The following is a 20,931-nucleotide window of genomic DNA, read 5'->3' as shown; positions in this document are numbered from 1 at the left end:
TTTTACAACAATGGGAAACCACCATTCTTTAAAATGAGTTTGGTCGCTATAGGCAATTTTCCCGCAAACAGAAAAATTATATAGGCCAATTTCTGGTTTAGTAAGCCTTTACTGGAATTAAGTTGTGTAGTTTATCTCTTTCAAGTCGCTGGGCTGCTCCTCAGAAACCACTCATAGCAGCAAGGACATGAGTCAGACATTTAGTACAAACCCCAGTCCTTTAGAGAAGAATAAATTCACGGAGCATATTTTTCATCAAGATCACCAGTCTCAGTGTATGGCTCAGGTAGAACTAGAATTCAGGTCTCCAAACTCCTATTCCAGAGCTATTTCAACTTTCTCTCCCACACCATTTAAAATCCAGACCTCATGGGAAGGATGGCAGTTATACTACATTGATTAAGTCTTTTTATCCCTCACTGAGTATTACCACTATACCACGGTCAATACCACTATACCAAACTGATAAAGTCATTTTTATACATAGGTATCAGATAATGTACTGTTTTATGTTAAATATTAGAACCCCCCATTTATTGATGAAAAGATGAGATCTAAGAGGGTTAGAAAATTGCTCAAGATCACAGAACAACAAGTTCCAGAGTCTGGACTCAAAACCAAGTCTGTCTTAAAGAGAAAGCATATAAGTTGCTGGCACAAAAACAAAGTTTACATATATAATTTACTTTGGTTTTGGCTTGGACTTTCACAGTCCTGTCTTTGTTGAACACTCCAGACACCCTCCAACAGTCCAGAGAGACTACACTATAAGGCCAACCCCAGACAATTCAGTCTCCAATAGTCCACACAATCTCATGCCTCCTTATGATACTCCCTTTTTCTGTAATGCCCTCACCTTCTTCTATTGCCTTTATCTCTCAATGCTCATCTACTAAACTTTTATCCATGCCTCAAAACCCGGGTCAGTCATTACCTCTTCTGAAGTCCTGCCCTACTACCCAACACCTTCCAGGAGAATTAATCTTCCCTTCCTATGCTATTTCTGAACATTTAAACCATATATTCAATTACTGAATGTAATGATTAGTTTACATGCCATCTCCCGTAAGGAAAGCTCCTTGGGGACTGGTTTAATTCGTCTCAGTATCCAAGGTAACTACCAGCAATATACTCGAAATGGAGGTGTTGTTTTACAAATGTTCAACTGTTTGCTGAACGAAAGATATCTATCAGAATTCACTTATACCAATTGTCACATTCTTCTTGCATGATAAATTTCTGCTTATGCCTTTTCTATACAAGAAATAGTTCATGTCTTGTTCCCTTCACTGCACCAAGAATTCTTTATACATAATAGGTGTTCCAGAAATGCTTGTAGAGTTGAATTGCTTACAGGATTTTTAAGAAAGAGAGGGAAGGCAAATAACTAAGAGCTTACAGATTGCTTTATAGTTAGTTGAGGATAATAGTAAATTTTTCCCTTCTTGAGTCACCTTCAAAGCACTGGATTTTATCATGTGAGGAGGTAGAATAAGTACACTGTATTTAAAAACTCGACCACTGAGTCCATGGCTAAAATGCTACTTCTCATGAGGATTAATTGAGTACCATCTTTTATCTGTTTCTATTCAGCATATGTACTGTATATCTGCTATGCATCCGAGGACAGCTGCCATTCTATTTACAGCATTATCCAAAAATGGCAACATTAAATCTATCTTCCATCTCTTTGAGATCTTTTTCAACCACAGAATCATCTCAGATGTTCTGCTTTTAGAGCAAAATATATGAGGTGTGAACGTGTGTAACAGTAAAAGACTAACAGGCAGAAATCCACAATGGTGGAATTATCCACTGGGGATTGATAAAACTTTCCTCCTTTTCCTATCTCAGGAAAAGCTAGGGGAAGGGAATTCGAGAACATCAGGGGGCAAATTAAAGAGGTATCAAACCCTGCCCTTACACCCCTATCAGGAGTCTAAGAGCCTAAATATTGATTTTTCAGGGCTCTGTTGCTGACAGTAGCGATTCTGAACACAGACTGGAAAACAAACAGCAGAGGTGTGTGCTGATAAGCCTCCCAAGTACTGTAGCACATTCCACATTTTTTTGAAAAAGAAAGTTAAAATTAATATCTCAGCTATTATAAGAGGGGAGCGGAAGCTATGATCATGCTAATTATTTACTGTAACTCTCCATAGTATACATCTTAACACAAATCCTCTGTCAACTTCCCTGACAGCTATTGTCACAAGAGGCAAAAACCTGATTTTACACACAAACAAGCAGTACTGACCATCCTGACCAATCTGAACAACGTGGGAAAATTTACGCTCCTTTAATTACTCTTCCACTCAAAATTTCAAATTTCAAAACAAACTCTTTTGTCTTTACCACGCTTAATGCCCATTTTCCAACTCAATGTGGCAACCAGAAAGACGGGACAAGGGAGCAGCCCGTTCATGGCAAGGATCAACTACACTTTGGAAAAAATTAAAATTTTATTTAAATCCTTCCTTTAAGAAGATAATTTGCAAAAAAAAAAAAAGAAGAAGAAGATAATTTGCTCATCATGGCATTGGTCTTGTAAGTACGGAAGCCATCATTCTAAAAGGACTTTGCAACTTGGAAGTAGTGCAGTGAATTGGTTGGGGGCACCAGACTGCCTGGGTTCAAATGCCAATGCTACCATTTACTAGCTGTGTGACCCTGGCAAGATAAATAACCTAGAGTGCCTTATTTGTGTGGTTTCGAGGAATAATAGAGTTAGCATGTGTAAAGTGGTTGGAATAGTACATTTTATGTAGAGAGAAATCAAAATATGTTACTTATTTTCATTATTAGAATAGTCCCTGACACTTAGTAAATGCCCAAAACTTAAAGATACAGTAATGGGTTTCAACATTTCTCAAGTGGGGGTTGGGGGAGAAGAAGATCCACACAAGAAGAGCTTTCCTAAAAGAAATTGCAATGACTTATTCACTACATGTTGCTTTCTCACCCAGCTCTCTTCTTGGAACAAATCTGTACATGTCTGAACTTTACATGAGCACAAAGCCCTCCATTTCAAAATGTGAGTCTTTATAAAAAAGGAATGTTTTGTGGATCATCCAATATGTTCTTTACAATATCTAAGGCAGGTAAATAAATGTACAATTTTTTTTCTAAATTATTTTTAATCAAACAAACAAAAAAGCTAAAAGACCATAAGAACATTCAGCACAACAGGTGACGCATATATGTTCACAGTTTGACAAATGGCAACTCAATAAAAGAGACAAGTATCATAATGAAACACTCATACCCTACATCCGCCATTGGCATTTTCAATCATTTCACAAGTTAGGTCAAGTGAAGCTGAAATTACTAGTCATCAAATTTTCACAGATATGAAATTTGAAGTTTTAAAAGAAAAATCAATGTTTCCCAAAAAGCCAAACCCTGTAACACAGGTTTTTTTTTTCTTTTACCATGCATTTTACTCTAAAATTTACATTGTCATTATTCATCAAATCATTTTTGAAAATCTTGGAGGAGCAATTTAAGTACACACCAATAGTCCATTTGAAACACGAGCTAAAAGTTAAAGAATTGAAAGTAGAAAATACATGTTATACCTCTTTAAAGAAAATCTAATGTATAATTTTTGCAAGATGCCAAAATCATCAAATCATTCATGTTATTAATCTTGGGTGTTTGCTGACTGGCAAGGCTTCTAGGGAGTCTGTCTCTAAAGGACTATAAAGCTTTCAAAATACTGTTATGAAAAGTGGTAAATCCACACTTTTATTACCACTAAGACAAGAAGGTATGTTCTCAAAAACTACTATGAAAATTTAACCACAACAAAATATTTTTTAAAGGTTTTTTTTTTGTTGTTTGTTTGTTTGTTTTATGAGAGAGAGAGACAGACAGCAAGCACAAGCAGGGGGAGTGGCAGGCAGAGGCAGAGGGAGAAGCAGGCTGAGCAAGGAGCCCGATGCGGGACTCAATCCCAGGATCCTGGGATCATGACCTGAGCTGAAGGTAGACACTTAACTGACTGAGCCACTCAGGCATCCCTAACCACAACAAAATATTTAAGGAAATTCTAATTGTATGTGTATGATATTTATGAATATGTGTATTTAATACGGAAAATTTATTAAACCTAAGAGTATCAATAAAATTAAAATAAATATGCCCTCTATGAAGTAAAACAGAAAATACAATACCACATGCACATTTATACAGTTATAGTCTTTTGCTGAGAACAGTAATTTTGCTTCATTACAAAGATCCCAGCCCTACGAGTTAAGAGATCATTTTCTGACATTAGCAACTACACTTTCTTTTGGTCTATCTTATGTATAACTTATTTTCAAGGACCATTCACAAAATAAAAATTTTGTAAATTTTATCTGCTTTGTCAACCACCAGCAGTAACTTTATTATTTATGTCAAGATAGACAAACATGGTGGAGTCTTGGTTCTGCCACCAATCACCTTATTTCCCAGTTCTGAGCCTCAGATCTAGGCTTGAAATATGTGTCAAAATGGATTATATCAGTGTCTTTATGCTTGAAAATGTTATAATTAAGTTACACTTTCCATATGTGCACTTAACCAAAATTTACTTTATCGCAGAAGAGATGGTTGAAGCATATTCCCCAATCCCACAGAAAAGCAAATACAAAGCAGAAAGTTGCCTTAGTATTTTTTTAAGAAAAAAGTCATATTCCTTGGTCTACTGTTGCCAAAAAGTGTACACCTAGCTGCCTCTGTCTGTTTATACCTCAGATGATAAAACAGAGGCTCTGAGAGATTATGTCATATACTCAAGATTATAAAGCTAGCAAGTGGTAAAGCTGGGGTTCAAACTCAAGACCTTTCTGACTATGTGGTTTGTATGCTTCCCTTCTCAGAAGAAGTTCACTGAGAACATGATAACTGCGAGGCCACTCTATTGCTAAATCTATTAAATAGTCTACTGAGGCTGAAGTCTCCAATACTTTCTACATTTCTTATGCAAGCACGATCCATTGCTTGGTACCCAAGAAAGTAACTGACATCTTTAACAGGGAAGTTAAATTCAAGTTTTCCACACAAGCTGCTTATGACTGTCTAGAGAGACAGGAATTAAGGTAAATGACGTGGTACTTGATAATGCATTTTATGATGAAAATGGTACCTCTTGAAAATTAGTCAGAGAGGTATGTAGCTTTGGTGACAGTGCCCAAGCAGAGAAAGGAAACAAAACAATGTGCTTTATAGTGCTTTTCTAATAGGAATTCAAGATCTCCTCTCTGATTATCAGGGGGAAATTATCCCACTCTTTCCACTTGGCTTAGGGTTTCCTCGAAGCCTCATGATGGTGTTACCTCACCTCAGAAATCTCAAAGATTGGCAGATTGAGGACACTGTGCAAGCAAGCATGCTCAGTGTGACATCTTACTACATATATTCCAAATGTCTTCACTGTATTTTATTGTAGCTTTCAGCACAGACTGGAACCCACAGACCCAGATCTGAATTTTGGTTCTGCCACTTACTAGTGCTATGAGTTTGGTCAAAATAATAAATCTCTTGCTTTAAGGTTCTGGTCCATTAAAGATGGACACTGCTAGGAAGCTTAGAAAATTGTTGTGAGGAGTCAAAGTACATATGTAAGTACTGAGCACAGTGCCTATCACATGAGAAGCTCCCAGTAAAAGTTAGCTGTTATTATTATTATTATTATCATTATTATTATTATTATCATCATCATCATCAAAAAACAATAGGATATGAGAACTTGTATTTTTTATAAAACCCTGATAGGATACTGTTCCTAGTAGTAATTAGGTAGTGGGAAAAAAATTACACCCTGACAAATTGCATACAAAATTTAGGATATGTATAATGTTTTATTAAAGGGGAAAAAATACATACACACACTGTCTGATCCAATTATTATTTTAAAAAGAACAAAAAAGTTTATATTCCTAACTAAAAGCTTGGAAGGTCTAAATGCATTTAGCAGTGGGTATTTACAAATAAAATGTAATTTGCTTCTTTTTGGCTCACCAGTGTTTTCTAAATCTACAATGATTATGTATGTTGTAGTAAAATAAATATTTCATTTTTAATTTTCTTAAAATAAGAACTATATTCATACTGCAAAAACTAAAATAAAATTTAAAAAAATCTATATGAAGACAGAATGTCAGGTAGTAAAATATCAGAAGTTAATGCCCTGATATGATCTATGATCTACTGCATAATTAAAGGAGGCCTGAAAATCAAGGTGATTATTCTCAGATGATTAAAATGGTGCTTAAACATTTGTCTTAAGCAAAACAAATGACAGAACATACTAACACTAAATATTTTGAAAGTCCAGGGCAAATCTGTAATACTTTTTAATATTCAACATTCATTAGTTTTTTAATGATTTTTCCATGGGTAAAAAGTTACAGGGCGCCTGGGTGGCTCAGTTGGTTAAGCGACTGCCTTCGGCTCAGGTCATGATCCTGGAGTCCCGGGATCGAGTCCCGCATCGGGCTCCCTGCTCGGCAGGGAGACTGCTTCTCCCTCTGACCCTCCCCACTCTCATGTGCTCTCTCTCTCTCTCAAATAAATAAATAAAATCTTTAAAAAAAAAAAAGTTACAGATTCATCTTTTAGCACCAAAAAATACACAGTTTGGTTTGTAGTATACACTCATGTATGGTTTATTATCTACTCAAAGAAGTAGGCCACAGTGAAATGGGATGTGTCTACAAAAATGAGTTGGAAATAATACTAAAATTCTTGTCAGTTGGACTGAAGAAAAAGTACTATTAAATGGACCTTTGAAACATGTTTTTTGAAGCAATCAACAAATAATATTCTTTTTGAAGGCAATCATGGAAGTTAACTCGATAAGAGCAGCCACTTGGCTAAAGATGAACTGTTTGTCTTGATTTGGTCACCACAGAATGCTAAGGATAGACATCCATTTAAAGGTTGTGATGTTGTAATAAATATTGAATTCTTTGATGTTTTAAATGTAAGGATGATCATGCAGGGAAAACTGAGGGGGGCAGGGGAATCACAGAAGTGGAAACCAAAGTTCATGTTGCAGTCCTAGGCTTGAAAATGTAGCAGCACTCCTCATCATCTTCCTGAAACTCAGTGACTTCTCAATATTTCTGCCCACATTAGACCTTCTTTGTGAATTATGCAGCCCAAGCCATATGCCTTGTTCTCTCTATATGATTCCCCAAAAGTTTACTTCCCTCATTATAAATATCTGTGTTGTTTTCTATCTAAAACTCAACCTATATTTAAAATACTAGCTTCTTGCTCTGTAAATGGGAACAAGGGCATGGTCTACCATGTCCAGTGTCACTGACAATATGGGATTATTCAGAGATACCAGTTAGAATACAAGACTGAGGCCTAAACAGAGCTTGGAGCAACATTTAATCTTTCTTGATTATTGGCAACATAAATTAAAATTTAGATTAACAGCAATGAGAATGGTAGGAACAGAATAGATACAAAAATATCATAAGGGAAATGTTCAACTTATGATCTTTATGGATCATGGAATATGGCATATACAGTGAGGGATCAGAACTCTAGCAGGGCTTTTGGTACAGATGAGCATAGATGTTCACAGATGCCATGAGAATGAGTGGGATTAACCAGAAAAGAGCATGTTCAATGGAAAGAGAGCCAGGCGTGAGCTCTGGGGAAAAGAGACATTAAGGAGAGGTCAGCAATAAAGCAGCCAATAGAAGTGACTCAGAAAGAGTGCTCAGATGGGCAGAACAGAACAGGGAAAGAATAGTGTCTCAGAAGTCGAGAGAGGGAAAAGTTTCCAGAGAGATACAAAGTGAGGTAGCCCTGCAAAGAGCATAGAATCTGCATATTAGGAGGTCACCAGTGTCCTCTATCAGAGTAGTACCAATGACATGGTATGGGTGGAATAGTGATCATGGTGGGGAGGGAAGGGTAGAGGAGAAATCGAGGAAAGCATGATAGAGAATAGATTGCCTTCAAGGTGCTAGGATATATATAGAAAAAGAGTCACGAGACATTGTTTGAATTTTTTGAGCTTTGTAAGTGTCACGGTTGGCTCCTCTGCCTGAGAAAGAAGCTTTCCTCTGTGTCCCAACAAACTCTCTGTTGAAATCTCAAAAGCTGAGCTATTACTAGCACTACTTCCTGTACATTTTCTGCAGTCACCAGAAAGACCCCTCTCTTCGCTGCACTGTCCCTCAACCAATTAATGGAGATGTGGTATTACTTGCATATGTTCCCACCTGCTCTCTTATAGTGAAAGAACACCCTTCCTTTTGGAGAATACATTCCAAGTTAATTTGACTGGAGCCAGCCACTTCCACTCCCAATCAGGGAGGCATTTAACTATGGGTGGCTCAACAGAAGCATGCCATCTCCCTGGCCACAGTGAGTGATTCAGGAAGGGCACAGAATTTTAAGTGGGCCAGTCATAAGAAACTTCCTGGGCCTAAAAAAAAAAAAAAAAAAAGTATGCACTCTTTTCTATGGAAATACTAGTTAAAAGAGTGTCATAGCCTAGAGCTGCTTCTGTAAGAAGAAAGCTGCCTGTGCATGAAGCTAATACAGAGATGAGCAGAGCAGAGTAACGGGAAGAGGAAAGTGTACTCTGTCCTGATTATATTAGTTGTGCCTGAAGTAACTGTCATTTCCAGAACTTCCTAGTTATATGAGCCAATAAATCTCCTCTTTGGCTAAGTTATTTCAAATTGGGTCTTTATCATTTGCAATAAAAGATTCCTAATGCCATTCACATCTCACTAATCACATGTTTCTGAATATTGCAGGAATCTGTACTAAGGAAATCTCTCTATTCCACTAGATTATATATTTCTTGAGGGCAGGAAAAACATCGATCTACCATAATGCTTCACACATAGTACCTGTTCAATAAGTATTTACCAAAACAAACGAGCAAAAGCAGTTCCTTTATAGCATGCCATCGAGACCTCAAATTAAACAACTCAGCAATTGAATGAGAAGATCACAATGAATAATATGCAGTTACCTAGTTTGCTGCTCTAGCTCGCCTCCATCTATCTAACAAGATTGTCCTAAGCATGCTCATTCCTGTGCCAGTTCTAGCTTAATCTCCCCATCTTGTTCACTCAAGTGAAGGTAGAATATTCGTATTATAAACTATATTTACAAGCCTGGAAATTATCTATGCAATTGCCAATTTTTTTGAGAAGACTAAAACTGCATTCAGAACAAGAATAAGGGAAAACTCATTGCTAGGCATACCCCTTGAAATCAGGAGATACATATGCTAGCACGATGCCTTGCACATACTACCTGTTCAATAAATGTCTACTAAATAAGGAAATATCTCGGTTGGGGACAATTTAAAATTTTAGTCAGTAACAATCTGAGTCAAATTTAGACTGCTGACTAAATGGAGAAGAAGAGAAAGGGAAGAAGTAAAAGATGAAAAAAAAAGTCTTTCTTGGCTGGGACAGCCATGTTCTGCTTCTGGCCAATGTCCCAATGCTGGCTCTTTCTTGCAGTGTGTGTTTTATGAATCCCTAGAGACTCACCTTGCTGGGGTTCTTGAGCACTGGCAATGCCATAAATGCGGACTGAAGGACCCTCATCAAGTCCTAGATCAGATCACCAAACTCTAGTCTTTCTGCCAAGGCTGTCTTCCTCTTGACAGGAAATTCTTCAGAGTGGGGGTGGGAGTGAGGAGAGAGGCAGTGGCCGGAGACATCATACTTGGCTCCCTTCTAGGATTCACGTATGACCTCCAGGAAACCACAGCTTTTTCCTACTAGCTATGGAAATGTGGCTTATTCCCACTGCATTCCCTGTCTCTCTGTCCTGGCATCTTACCTTCTGACTTTTGCATGTCCATGCCAGGTACCAGAACCTATGCCCCACCCCGCATAGGCCAGCTACACACCAAGCTCCCTGAGTGGTTCCCTCACATCCTGTCCACATGCACTTCGTGGGACTAGGAGGGAAGAAGAGGGGAGAATGAGAGCAACCCCTCAGCCGTCTTAATTCTGTCCACTGGAAATCTCACTACCATACTCTTCATCAATCTTATTATAGTCTTCCTTCCTCCTCCTCCCCTCACACACCCTCTCCAGGTGAGTGAGGGTCAAACTGTAAAAGAAACAAACAAACAAATGAGATTATCTCAGGCTCCTAGAGAATCCTGAATCGATGGTTTGACCCACATTATTCTTGGTCCTTTGGAGCCCTGCTGCAGCTCTGATACAACTTGCTAAGTCAAATGTAACAACCTATTATATAAGGGAAATTATTGCATGTCCTGTTTAAAAAAAACAAAAAAACAAAAACATGACTTTGCTATGATTTGGGCCACATCCCACAGAGTTCATGGATCCACCCTTTATCAAATAATCAGTTGAAGCTGCAAGTCGGGCAAGAATTCATATTGTAGGAAATTCCCATTTACTTTTAGGCTGGGATGAGAACCCAGGATTTATTTCCCAATCCAGAGTCCCTCTCCTGACACTTTGATAGAAGGAACAATAATTTCCTAATATAACCCTGAAAGCAGAGAAATCATCAGAAATGGAAAAAAAAAAAATCCCTCCTTCTGTCCTTCTGTAGAAAACAAATAATCCTCTACATCATCCTATACTGCATGTGCGATAAGGAGCTCTGTCCTCTCTTGTATCGTGTTTGGTATTCATGCAATCCTTCTCCTCCTCCAGTCCACCTAATCTTATGAAACATAATTCTTTTCTCTCGTCCTCCTCCCTACACAAACTAAATTCCTGATTCTCCTGAAGTATGTGCAAACTACTACACTAACCATCTCTTAAAGCAAGAATCATACTTCAACCTAAAACAGCAATTGGACAAGTGTGTTTACTATTTTATATCATGAGCTTGGTTTTAGCACCTTTTACGACAAAAATGTTGATTTCTTCCCCGTTATAAAGTGGCTGTGGCACTCTGTGGTGGCATGCTACAAACACAAGTTCATGGCAAGTTCAGAGGAAAGGAATGTTCAAAGAAAACTGAACCCAAGGCATTGTGGGTAGTGATATGGAAAGTTGACAAAACAATGTGATAAACAATGGGGGGAAAAAGAAATAATTAAGTGTTCTGAAGCCCTGTATCAGCATTTTATGCATTGTTAACTTTTTTTTAGGAAACTGTTTTATTGTGTGTGGTTTCATGGAGAGATACTAACCCAGTCTGTTGAAACACCCTTCTGCATGTATAATGATTATAAAACTCTTTTTTTTTTAATAAAAAGAAAATGGGCAAATATGTCTGCATGAGATAAGGCTTTCTGAACAAAAATATAATACATGGAAATCCTTTCTTGAAGTGCTTTGTGGATTTAGGGAGGTAGGAAACTTAAAACAGTAGAGTTACAGTAAACATGAGGTCTAAACAAGGTGTCAAAAATTGAACTATATGCTGCAACAGGCAAAGCAAGAAGTAAAAGTCACAGAAAAAGGTAAATACTTTATAGATACAAAGGTACTTTTGGAAAACAATTTGAGCTGCTGAGATCTGTCAAAGAGATACATTTTGAATATTAGAATGCAATCCTCCATCAATTATAGTTCAGTCTACATTTACTGTCTTGTTAGGTCCAATTCAATGTAGATGTTGTCCTTTTATTCACACTCATTTATTTAGTTTCTGGAATGATTTTAGGCACTAGGGATTTGTGAGTGGACAGAACACACAAAACACCCTGAACCCATGAACATTATATTCTAGTGAGCAGAGAATACAATAAACATAATAATTAAACATATGGTATATTAGAAGATGGTGCATACAAGGAGAAAAATATAGCAAAGAAGACAGATATATTGTCATAGCATCAGGGAGGGGGAGGGGGGTCTTCTGTTTTAAAGTTTAAAAGTCATAAGAGGGGCACCTGGGTGGCTCAGTCGGTTAAGTGTCTGCCTTCGACGCAGGTCATGATCCCGGGGTCCTGGGATGGAGTCCCCCACTGGGCTCCCTGCTCAGCAGGGAGTCTGCTTTTCCCTCTCCCTCTACCTCTCCCCGCTACTTGGGCTCTCTCCCTCTCTCTCTCTCTTACTCTCTCTCTCTCAAATAAATAAAATATTTAAAAAAAATAAAAGTCATAAGAGGAGAAATTAATGAGAAGGTCACAACTGATCAGACTTAAAGGAGGTAAGAGTGTAAGCATTCACTTAACTGAGTAGTGAGTGGGTGAGCAAACAGCAAATTCAAAGGTCCTGAGGTGGGAGCTGTCCCAGTAGGTTAGACAAATATGAAAAAAGCTAGGGTGGATGGATGGTGGGGAGGAAACAAGAGATGAGATGGTTCATAATGAGTTCAAGAGGTAACTAGGGAAGGGGAAAGGTCAGGGCATCATAGGTATTATAAGGACATTAGCTTTTATTCTGAGGGAGATGGGAAGCCATGGGAGTATTCTATAAAATGACATGATCTAAGATATCATATACTAACCACTTATTTCCAGAAGTACTTACAAGGTACAAGTTTTTTAAACTTTTTAATTTTATGGTATGTTTTTTAAAACATCTTTTAGGCCTCAAAACCTAGAATGATAAGATAGGACCAGGAAGTAAAGATAGAAGTAAGAATACTGTACATGGTTATTATGATATCACTTTGTTTCAATGAATACCTAAGATGCTACATGAACTCAGTGATTTTCATCACACCGTACTAAAAATCACTGACCAAATCCATGGTACCAGTCAATAAGTGTAATCTGCCTCAGTACCAGGCTCCTACAAAGAAAGAAGGGACATACATTGTTGATACCACTCAAGTGTCTGTTCATTTTGTTCAGCACATGTCAGATGTTAGAACAAGAATGAGTTGCCAGAGTTTTAGAGATGTTTGATAAAGAAGTACTGAGACTGGTTAGCTGGAAGAAGGATAATATCTCCTGGCAGGCCAAGCTGCACAATAATCAGTATTGACTCAAATCAGATGTTATTGTGCATTATCAATATAACAGGTTGAGACTTGAATTTCCTTTGTAGGAAAACTGTTTTGAAAGAACAAGGAAAAGCAGGTTTTTCAACACCCATTCTAATATAGTGCTACATAAAATAGCTGCAAAAATGTCCTGCTTTCTTGTCAACTATGAATAAAGGACTTGATCAATAAATCCTTATATTATTATTACATATAATGCTAATATTCAGAAGTTTGAGAAGCTTCCAGAAACCTGCAGTCTTTAAACTAGTGTTTAACAAGGAGGTTGATGTGGGGGAGATGGGAGGAATTGAGCTAGTTCTGCATAGGAGGTTGTTGATATTTCAAGGTTCTCTAAGCCCATTTTATATTTAAATGCTAAATCCTTCCTGAAATGCCCACAGGATACTAGAAGAAGTAACTATTCTCTTTCAAATGGAGGAACAGGGGTCTTTGAAATCTAACCATTATGGTCTTAGCCAAATTAGTTAAAGAAGCATTTCGAAGTCTTGACAGAAGAAACTTATTCCTATTAAGCATTCAACTATATGCCAGTCACTGTATTTGTGTGTGTGTGTGCTTGCATGTGTGTGTATGACTATCCCCACTCTATAGATGAAGAAACTGAAGGACATATTCAGGGTAGATACAGGAGATTAGGCAAGAATGGGAGTAACAACAATTCGAGGGTGAAATGGCACAGAAATAGAAAGTTAGCAATGGGATGTGAAATTTATACTAGTTTACCTGTAGAAGATGCTGTTGTGTACCATTCACCCAACAACTAATGATCTTCCCTTCAGTTAGAAGCACTCACTGCCCCAGCTGCTTAGCAGCACTGAATGCTAACAACTCACAGCTGAGCCCCTCCCTGGGCACTGCCTCTGTTGAAGGGCGCTGCCTCGCTGGAGGCTAAACTCCTCCCCAGGGGCAGCAAATGTCTACTGACTGCTAAATAAGGAGGTACAAAGGCCAGCCCCCTACCTCAACTCAGGACAGCTCCGAATGGCTAGCCCAGCTCTAGAGCTCCCATAGGATTGGCTGCAGCCTCTGTTGCAACTGCATCTCAATTCAACCTCTCCATCTGCCCTTCCCGCTTCCCTCACCCCTCATAGGTACTGTTCCCAAGAGCACACAACAATAAACCTCATAGATGCAAATGTCAGAGGCTCAGAGCATGTTTCCAAAGGAAGCGGGCCAAAGACAACACCACAGCAAAAATAAATACTAGATGATAGGGTTTCCCACCATCCGAAAGAATTGAGATTGAAACGTAGTAACTGATTCTACTGGGTACCTCCATAGGCTAATGTTAGTTTCTAATGCAATTCCCATTATACCTGGAAGCAAGTCATAAGTACTCACGCTGTTACAAAGTGTTTATATTTAAGTTCGTTAAAACAATAATGAATCACTGACTTAAATGAGGAATTGCCAATTAGTGAGTGATTTTACAGGGACTATAAAGTGCTATATAGCTCATGTAAGCTATCTGGTGGTCAAATCTGCATGGTATCAAATATGTCTGATCGCATATTTCTTAACATGGTGTTTGCTTGAGAAGCTTGTTAAATATTTTTTTAGTTATGTAATTGTGTATAAGCCCAAGGAGGCTAAACAGAAGTGGTAAAAAGAAAAATAAATTTTACAACAGACAGCACTGAGTTTCATGTAGATCCAAAGAGAGACTCTAAGATGGATTATTAAAGAAATGGCTTTTGAACATTAAGACCAGGAAATAAGGATCATAAAGAGTCAGAGTGGGTTAAAGTGGTAACACAAAGAATGTATCAGATACACCATATTTGGGTGTCAGTTCAGATACCTCATGATGATTTTGTTGAGGTCAAGACAGAGATATAAGCTGAAAAATAATATAAATAGCTGAGGTTAAAAAATGTTGAACAACTGCATCCAGAGAGAACTGCTCCCTTAACTGACAGTTGGAAGGAAAAATTTTGGTGGCTCTAAGTTTTGCCTCTATCTCTCCTATCTTGTCCTGATGATCTGCAAAGGAATGGGGGCACATAGGAAGGGCTTGTGTTTATAGGCCACAAGCCAAGTGTTGATGGAAACCGGACTGGCTTTATTTTCTAAGGGGAAAATCACTATGACAGGCACAACATGCTATCTAAAGAAATACTATACAATCTTAATCAGAATGGTACAATACAATCCTATAGAGTCAATAGCATGAAGTAACAAAGTTATCACAACACAAAGGCTTTACAGATTATGGGGACCTCAAAGGTAAGTGTTACTCAGAAGCCATAACTGAGACTTTAGCAACCGACATTTAACAAATATATATTGAGCTTCTTACATGTGCCAGGAACTGCTTTATGCATTGGAGATAAAGCTGTGGACAAGAGATTACAAGACCCTGTTACATTCTAATTGTGGGAAAAGCAAAAGGATAATAAATGGCTAAAAAATTATTAAGAAAATATTCCATCATGATGATTCCTATAAAGAAAATAAAACATGGCACTATGATAGGGAGAAATTGAAGCTACCTTAGCTTGAATTTAAGAAAAGTCCTCCCTGAAAAGGTGTCGTTTGAGCTAAGATCTGAATAGCAAGGAAAAATAAGTCATTTGAAGGTAAGAAGGAAGAACATTCCAGGCAAAAAGAACCAATGTTAAAAAAGCCTCACATAGACAAGCTTGGAAAGGATAGTCGTGTGGCTAAAACATACTGAGTGAGAGATATAAAGGTTAAGAGTGGAGATCAGAGACCTAAACAAGAGTCAGATCATGTAAAGTTTTATGCATTGATACATGGAGGAGAGACATAACTGATTTGCTTGGAAAAATCACTCTGGCTGCTATTCAAAGAACCAAATACAGTGCAGATAGAGGTGGATAGAATGCAAGTTCAGAGACCATGTTAAGAAGCTATTGTTATACAAATAATACATTATATGTTAAAAAAAAAAAAAGATTAAAAAATAAATAAATAAATAAATAAATTTTAAAAATTAAAAAAAAGATAATAGGAAGGGAAAAATGAAGGGGGGGAATTCGGAGGGGGAGACGAACCATAAGAGACTATGGACTCTGAAAAACAAACTGAGGGTTCTAGAGGGGAGGGGGGTGGGAGGATGAGTTAGCCTGGTGATGGGTATTAAAGAGGGCAGTACTGAATGGAGCACTGGGTGTTATATGCAAACAATGAATCATGGAACACTACATCAAAAACTAATGATGTAATGTATGGTGATTAACATAACAATAAAAAATAAATTAAAATAAATTAAAAAAAGACTGGGTATCCAAAACACAAATACAAAGTATTTTAGAGTGAAAGGGTTTTGTACTTAAATTAAACATTTAAATATGTGTAATTTTATCTTTATCTCATTAATTTAGGATTTTAATCATTTGTGAAATATGTATCATCTTCAACTTATATTAGCAAAGCTATCAATACTTCTAATTTATAAATAAATAATATAGCTATAAAAAAAAAGAAGCTATTGGGACGCCTGGGTGGCTCAGTCGGTTGAGCGGCTGCCTTCGGCTCAGGTCATGATCCCAAGGTCCTGGGATCAAGTCCCACATCGGGCTCCCTGCTCTGCGGGAAGCCTGCTTCTCCCTCTCCCACTCCCGCTTGCTTGTGCTCCTGCTCTCGCTATCTCTGTCTCTGTCAAATAAATAAATTAATTAAAAAAAAAAAAGAAGCTATTGTTATTGGTAACGGAAGCTCCAAGAAGGTGAAATTTAACAAGGACAATCATAAGCCTTGTCTTTATACCCAACCCCCCCCCCAAAAAAAACAATAGCATAGTATAAGTTAGGAGATTCATGAGTTACAGCAGCACAGATTTTAAAAGAACAGGGAAAAACAAAATGGTGGGGGTATGTCAAAGGAACATAGAGGCCAATAGGCAAAAGCTTCCATTGGCCAAAACTGGAACAATTTGAGCAATAAATAATATACTATTGAATTATAATCCAAAGTATCAGATAAATATCCATGAGTCCATACTTACATAAATAAATGAGTAGATAAATAAATGGGGGAAACTGACAAATCTCCCATATAGAATTCCAAATAATTTATGTAAATACTCAACCTTGAGGAGATGGAGTTTAACTCTTCACCTCTTGAGTGTGGGCTGCTCTTCCAAAGAGTACAATATAGAAACAGAGAATAAAGTAACCTCACAATAGAGACACCATGGCCAGGTGATCAAAGGTTAGTGTCAGTGATAAGTCAAGTTGACAGTATGTGCCCTTGATATAATAAGATTGGCACTTCACCTTTGTGATCTTCCTCCCCAAAACCCATAACCCCAGTCCAACCATAAAAAAAAAATAGACAACCACAAATTGAGAGACATTCTACAAAATGCCTGACTGTCAAGGTCATGGAAAACAAGGAAAATCTGAGAAACTGTTACAGTCCAGAAGAAAGTAATGAGACATGACAACTAAAAGTAATATGTATCCTGGATAAATCCCTAGAACAGAAAAGGGACATTTCCCTAAAAACTAAGGAAATCCAAATAAATTATAGTTAACAACAAAGTACCCAATGTTGGTTACTTAGTTGTGCTGAACATATCAGAGTAATATAAAATGTAAACTGGGAGAACTGGATGGAGAATATGTCATGATCTGTACTATCTTTTAGCTTTATAATCTAAAACTATTATAAAGTTAAAGGTTATTTTATTAAAAAAAAAAAAAGCATAGGGACGTTGAACTGTTTCCCATTAACATAAGTATGGTATCTAAAAATTAGAAGCCAAAGATTTCCTCCACTCAGTCTTGTTGAAACAAAGCCATAGTACTATGGGGAACACAGTAATGCCAGGTGCCCTGCTTGGGGAAGAATGCAGAGAAATGCTCTAGAAACAGGAGTAACCAGAATGGACAGAGGACTTAAAGTCATGTCACATGAGAAATAACTAAAAGTACCGGGTATGCTTAACCGAGGAAACCAGAAAGGCACAATAGCTTTCTCAAAATACATGAGGGGTCATTATAAAGAGTGAGGATTGGACCCTCTTCTAAGTCTGAAACTGTAGCATTTGGTAAAAATGGAGGGAAGATTATGAGTGGAAAAATATCTATTCAAGAAAAGGAAGAACATTATAAACCTAGAATTGCCTGCCCTGGGAGGCAAACACATGCCCTTCCAATCCTGAGCATTCAGGCTTCTGCTGGAAATACATTTGTCCAGAAATCGTAGAGGAGATGGGTATTTGAACTCCAGAAGACTTTCTAGGTATTCACTACAAAAATGTAATGTCTTCCTGCTTCTCTACCAGCACTTAATAAATGACAACAAAACTGGTAGTACCCCAAACCAAGGTTACACTATAGTAATTTGTATACTCTAGTCACTTTTAATTTTTTATTAACAAATTTATTTATTTATTTTGCCTTGTAAAATGTCTTTTAAGGGGCACCTGGTGGCTCAGTCATTAAGCGTCTGCCTTCAGTTCAGGTCATGATCCCAGGGTCCTGGGATCGAGCCCCGCATCAGGCTCCCTGCTCAGCAGGAAGCCTGCTTCTCCCTCTCCCGCTCCCCCTGCTTGTGTCCCTCTCTCGTTGTGTCTCTCTCTGTCAAATAAATAAATAAAATCTTTTAAAAAAATGTCTTTTACTACGGGTAGGTAGACCTTCTCAACTCTGTTAGTGGAATAATGTGGATATCCCTATATCTCCAGCACAGACCTCACCCTCGAATTCAAGATTCACCTGTCCAATTGTTTATTTGACCTCTCTACTAGAATGTCTAATGCACATCTCCAACTTAATGTGTCCAGTACAAAACTTCTGATTTCCCACCTAAACCTCCCTCAGTCTCATCAACAAATACCACCAATCTACACCTAATTTCCTTCCATTTATCCCACACATCCATTTCATTAGCATGTCCTTAAACACCTGTATGTTTTGCTCTCTTTGGCAGCACATATACTGAAATTGGAACAATACAGAGATTAGCATGGCCCCTGTGCAAATAAGACACCCAAACTTGTAAAGTGTTCCATATTTTTTGTACAGTAACAGATGGTAGCTACTCTTGTAGTGAGCATAGCATAACATGTGAACTTGTTGAATCACTATGTTGTACACCTGAAACTAATGTAACACAGTATGCCAACTATACTTCAGTTTAAAAACCCTGTATGTTCATGTGTCAACTTCTCTCCATCTTAACTACCACCCCCAGTCCAAAGTAGTCCTACCTAGACTATTGCAATCACTTCTAACTGGTCCCCTACTTCTACTCTTTCCCCTTAAAATTTATTCACAAAGCAGCCAGAGATTATGGCCATGTGTGCGCATGCACATACACACAAACACACACACACACACAGAGTCAAGCCCCTTCTTAAACTGTTAACCATGACGCTTAAAAAAAATTCTAACTCCTTACTCTCTTGTCTGGTTCTTGTCAATCTCTCTGAACTCTTCTTACCATTTTCCTCCTAGCCAATGCTCCAACCACATTAGCCTTTTCACTATTCCTCACAACCTCAAATTCATTTCTTCCTTAAGGATATTGAACAGCTGTTCTCTCTGCCTAATACGTTATCCCCATGATCTTCAAATGTCTGGTCCCTTCTTGTTATTCTGAAATAGCCATTAAGGCACTCTTCACCACATTGGCCTATTTTCTCTCTCTGCATAGTACTTATCACTAGTTGACATTGTGTTGTTGCCTTTTTTATGTTTGTGTTGCTTTTGTCTGCAAGTTGTCTGAGAACAGGAAGCTTGTATACCTTATTTACAGTTGTAGCCTCAGCACCCCAAACAGAGCTCTGAATATAATAAGCAGTCATAAATATTTGTTCAATGAGTAATTTTAATAATATGACTGAAGATGATATTCTGTCATAAGACTTGAAATTTTCCTCAAGTGAGCTTTTCTAATATTTGAAAAAAAAAAAACAATCTTCTAAAATATAATCAACCGTTAAGATTAACACGATAAATATCAAATGATGCTAATCTACCAATTTTTTCTACGTTCCCCAAATTCACCTTTGCACATTCCGTTCTCTATGTGTATGTTTGCACTATTGTCTGACTGAAATAATTTCTCCTGGAATGTTCTCTAATGCCCAATATCATCTATGTAAATATAATAATCTATGAAAATATCATCTATTTTTAGGACCCAATGCCAAATTCTACCTTCCCTCTGACACATTCTCTGATTAACATCTATCTTGTGTGCACCCAAAATACTTTGCTCTTTAATGACAAAACTTCTCAGTGAGAGGGCTGGGTATTAACAGATAAGAGTTTCTCAAAGTTTGTTCCCTAGAACACTAGGACTTGAGGCAATTTGTACAATTCACATTAGCTTGGGAAACACTGCAAAATATATATACCTATTTTGGGGGATTCACAACACAGTAAAATTAAAGGATCTGGACAAAGTCCCATAGTGAGTAAGGTGTGGGATGTAACCTTCTGTAACTCAATTTTTGTTTGCCATTATTTGATTACAGAATCATCAATTAAAAAAAAAAAAAAGCAGATATCCATTAACATCTCACAGTAGATAGCCTGAGATACACCTGAATAATGGTTACAAGCATGGGTTTTGGAAGTTGCTAAGTTAGGGGACTTCAGTTTTAACCTGGCCTCTAACAATAATTAAAGGAGTGACTACGAGCAAGTAATTGATCTCTGGGCCCCCACCTTCCCATCTGAAATAGAGTTGAATAGGACTATCGCATAGGATAAGCATAAGGATTGAATAAGAGTGGCAGGGTGCCTAGGACCTAGCAGCCACTCTATAAATAGTAGCCACTATTTGATTAATAATTTTTTTATCACTGTTGTACCTCAGTAAAGTCAGGAATTTTTGGTGTTCACTTATGAATCTCCCACAAGACAAAACAGATACCATGCATAGAGACTTAAGGGTTTGCAAACTTTGGGCATGCTTTGGGCAGGGCAGCTGCCACAAGAATGCCAGCACCAGGTCTGAAATGCTCAGGCCTCACACCATCCCTATTGCCTTATTTAGGGCTTAATTCAAGATTTATGCTACCAG

General features: G+C 37.7%; 1 protein-coding gene and 1 non-coding gene across 5 annotated transcripts in view; one reads left to right on the top strand and one right to left on the bottom strand.

The window, feature by feature from the left end:
• SOX5 (SRY-box transcription factor 5) overlaps positions 1 to 20,931 on the bottom strand; it is a 1,007,739-nt gene that overhangs the window by 874,415 nt on the left and 112,393 nt on the right. The gene's annotated exons all lie outside the window — the stretch shown is intronic.
• On the top strand, positions 18,813 to 18,916 carry LOC118025850. Its single transcript, XR_004683410.1, has one exon. It is a non-coding gene; the product is annotated as a U6 spliceosomal RNA (small nuclear RNA).

This window comes from Mirounga leonina, unplaced genomic scaffold (assembly GCF_011800145.1).
Source record: "Mirounga leonina isolate KUSES-001 unplaced genomic scaffold, KU_Mleo_1.0 Mir_201, whole genome shotgun sequence".
NCBI classification, from domain to species: domain Eukaryota; kingdom Metazoa; phylum Chordata; class Mammalia; order Carnivora; family Phocidae; genus Mirounga; species Mirounga leonina.
Note: the sequence above shows the minus strand (reverse complement) of the source record. Positions and strands in the feature narration are given on the sequence as shown.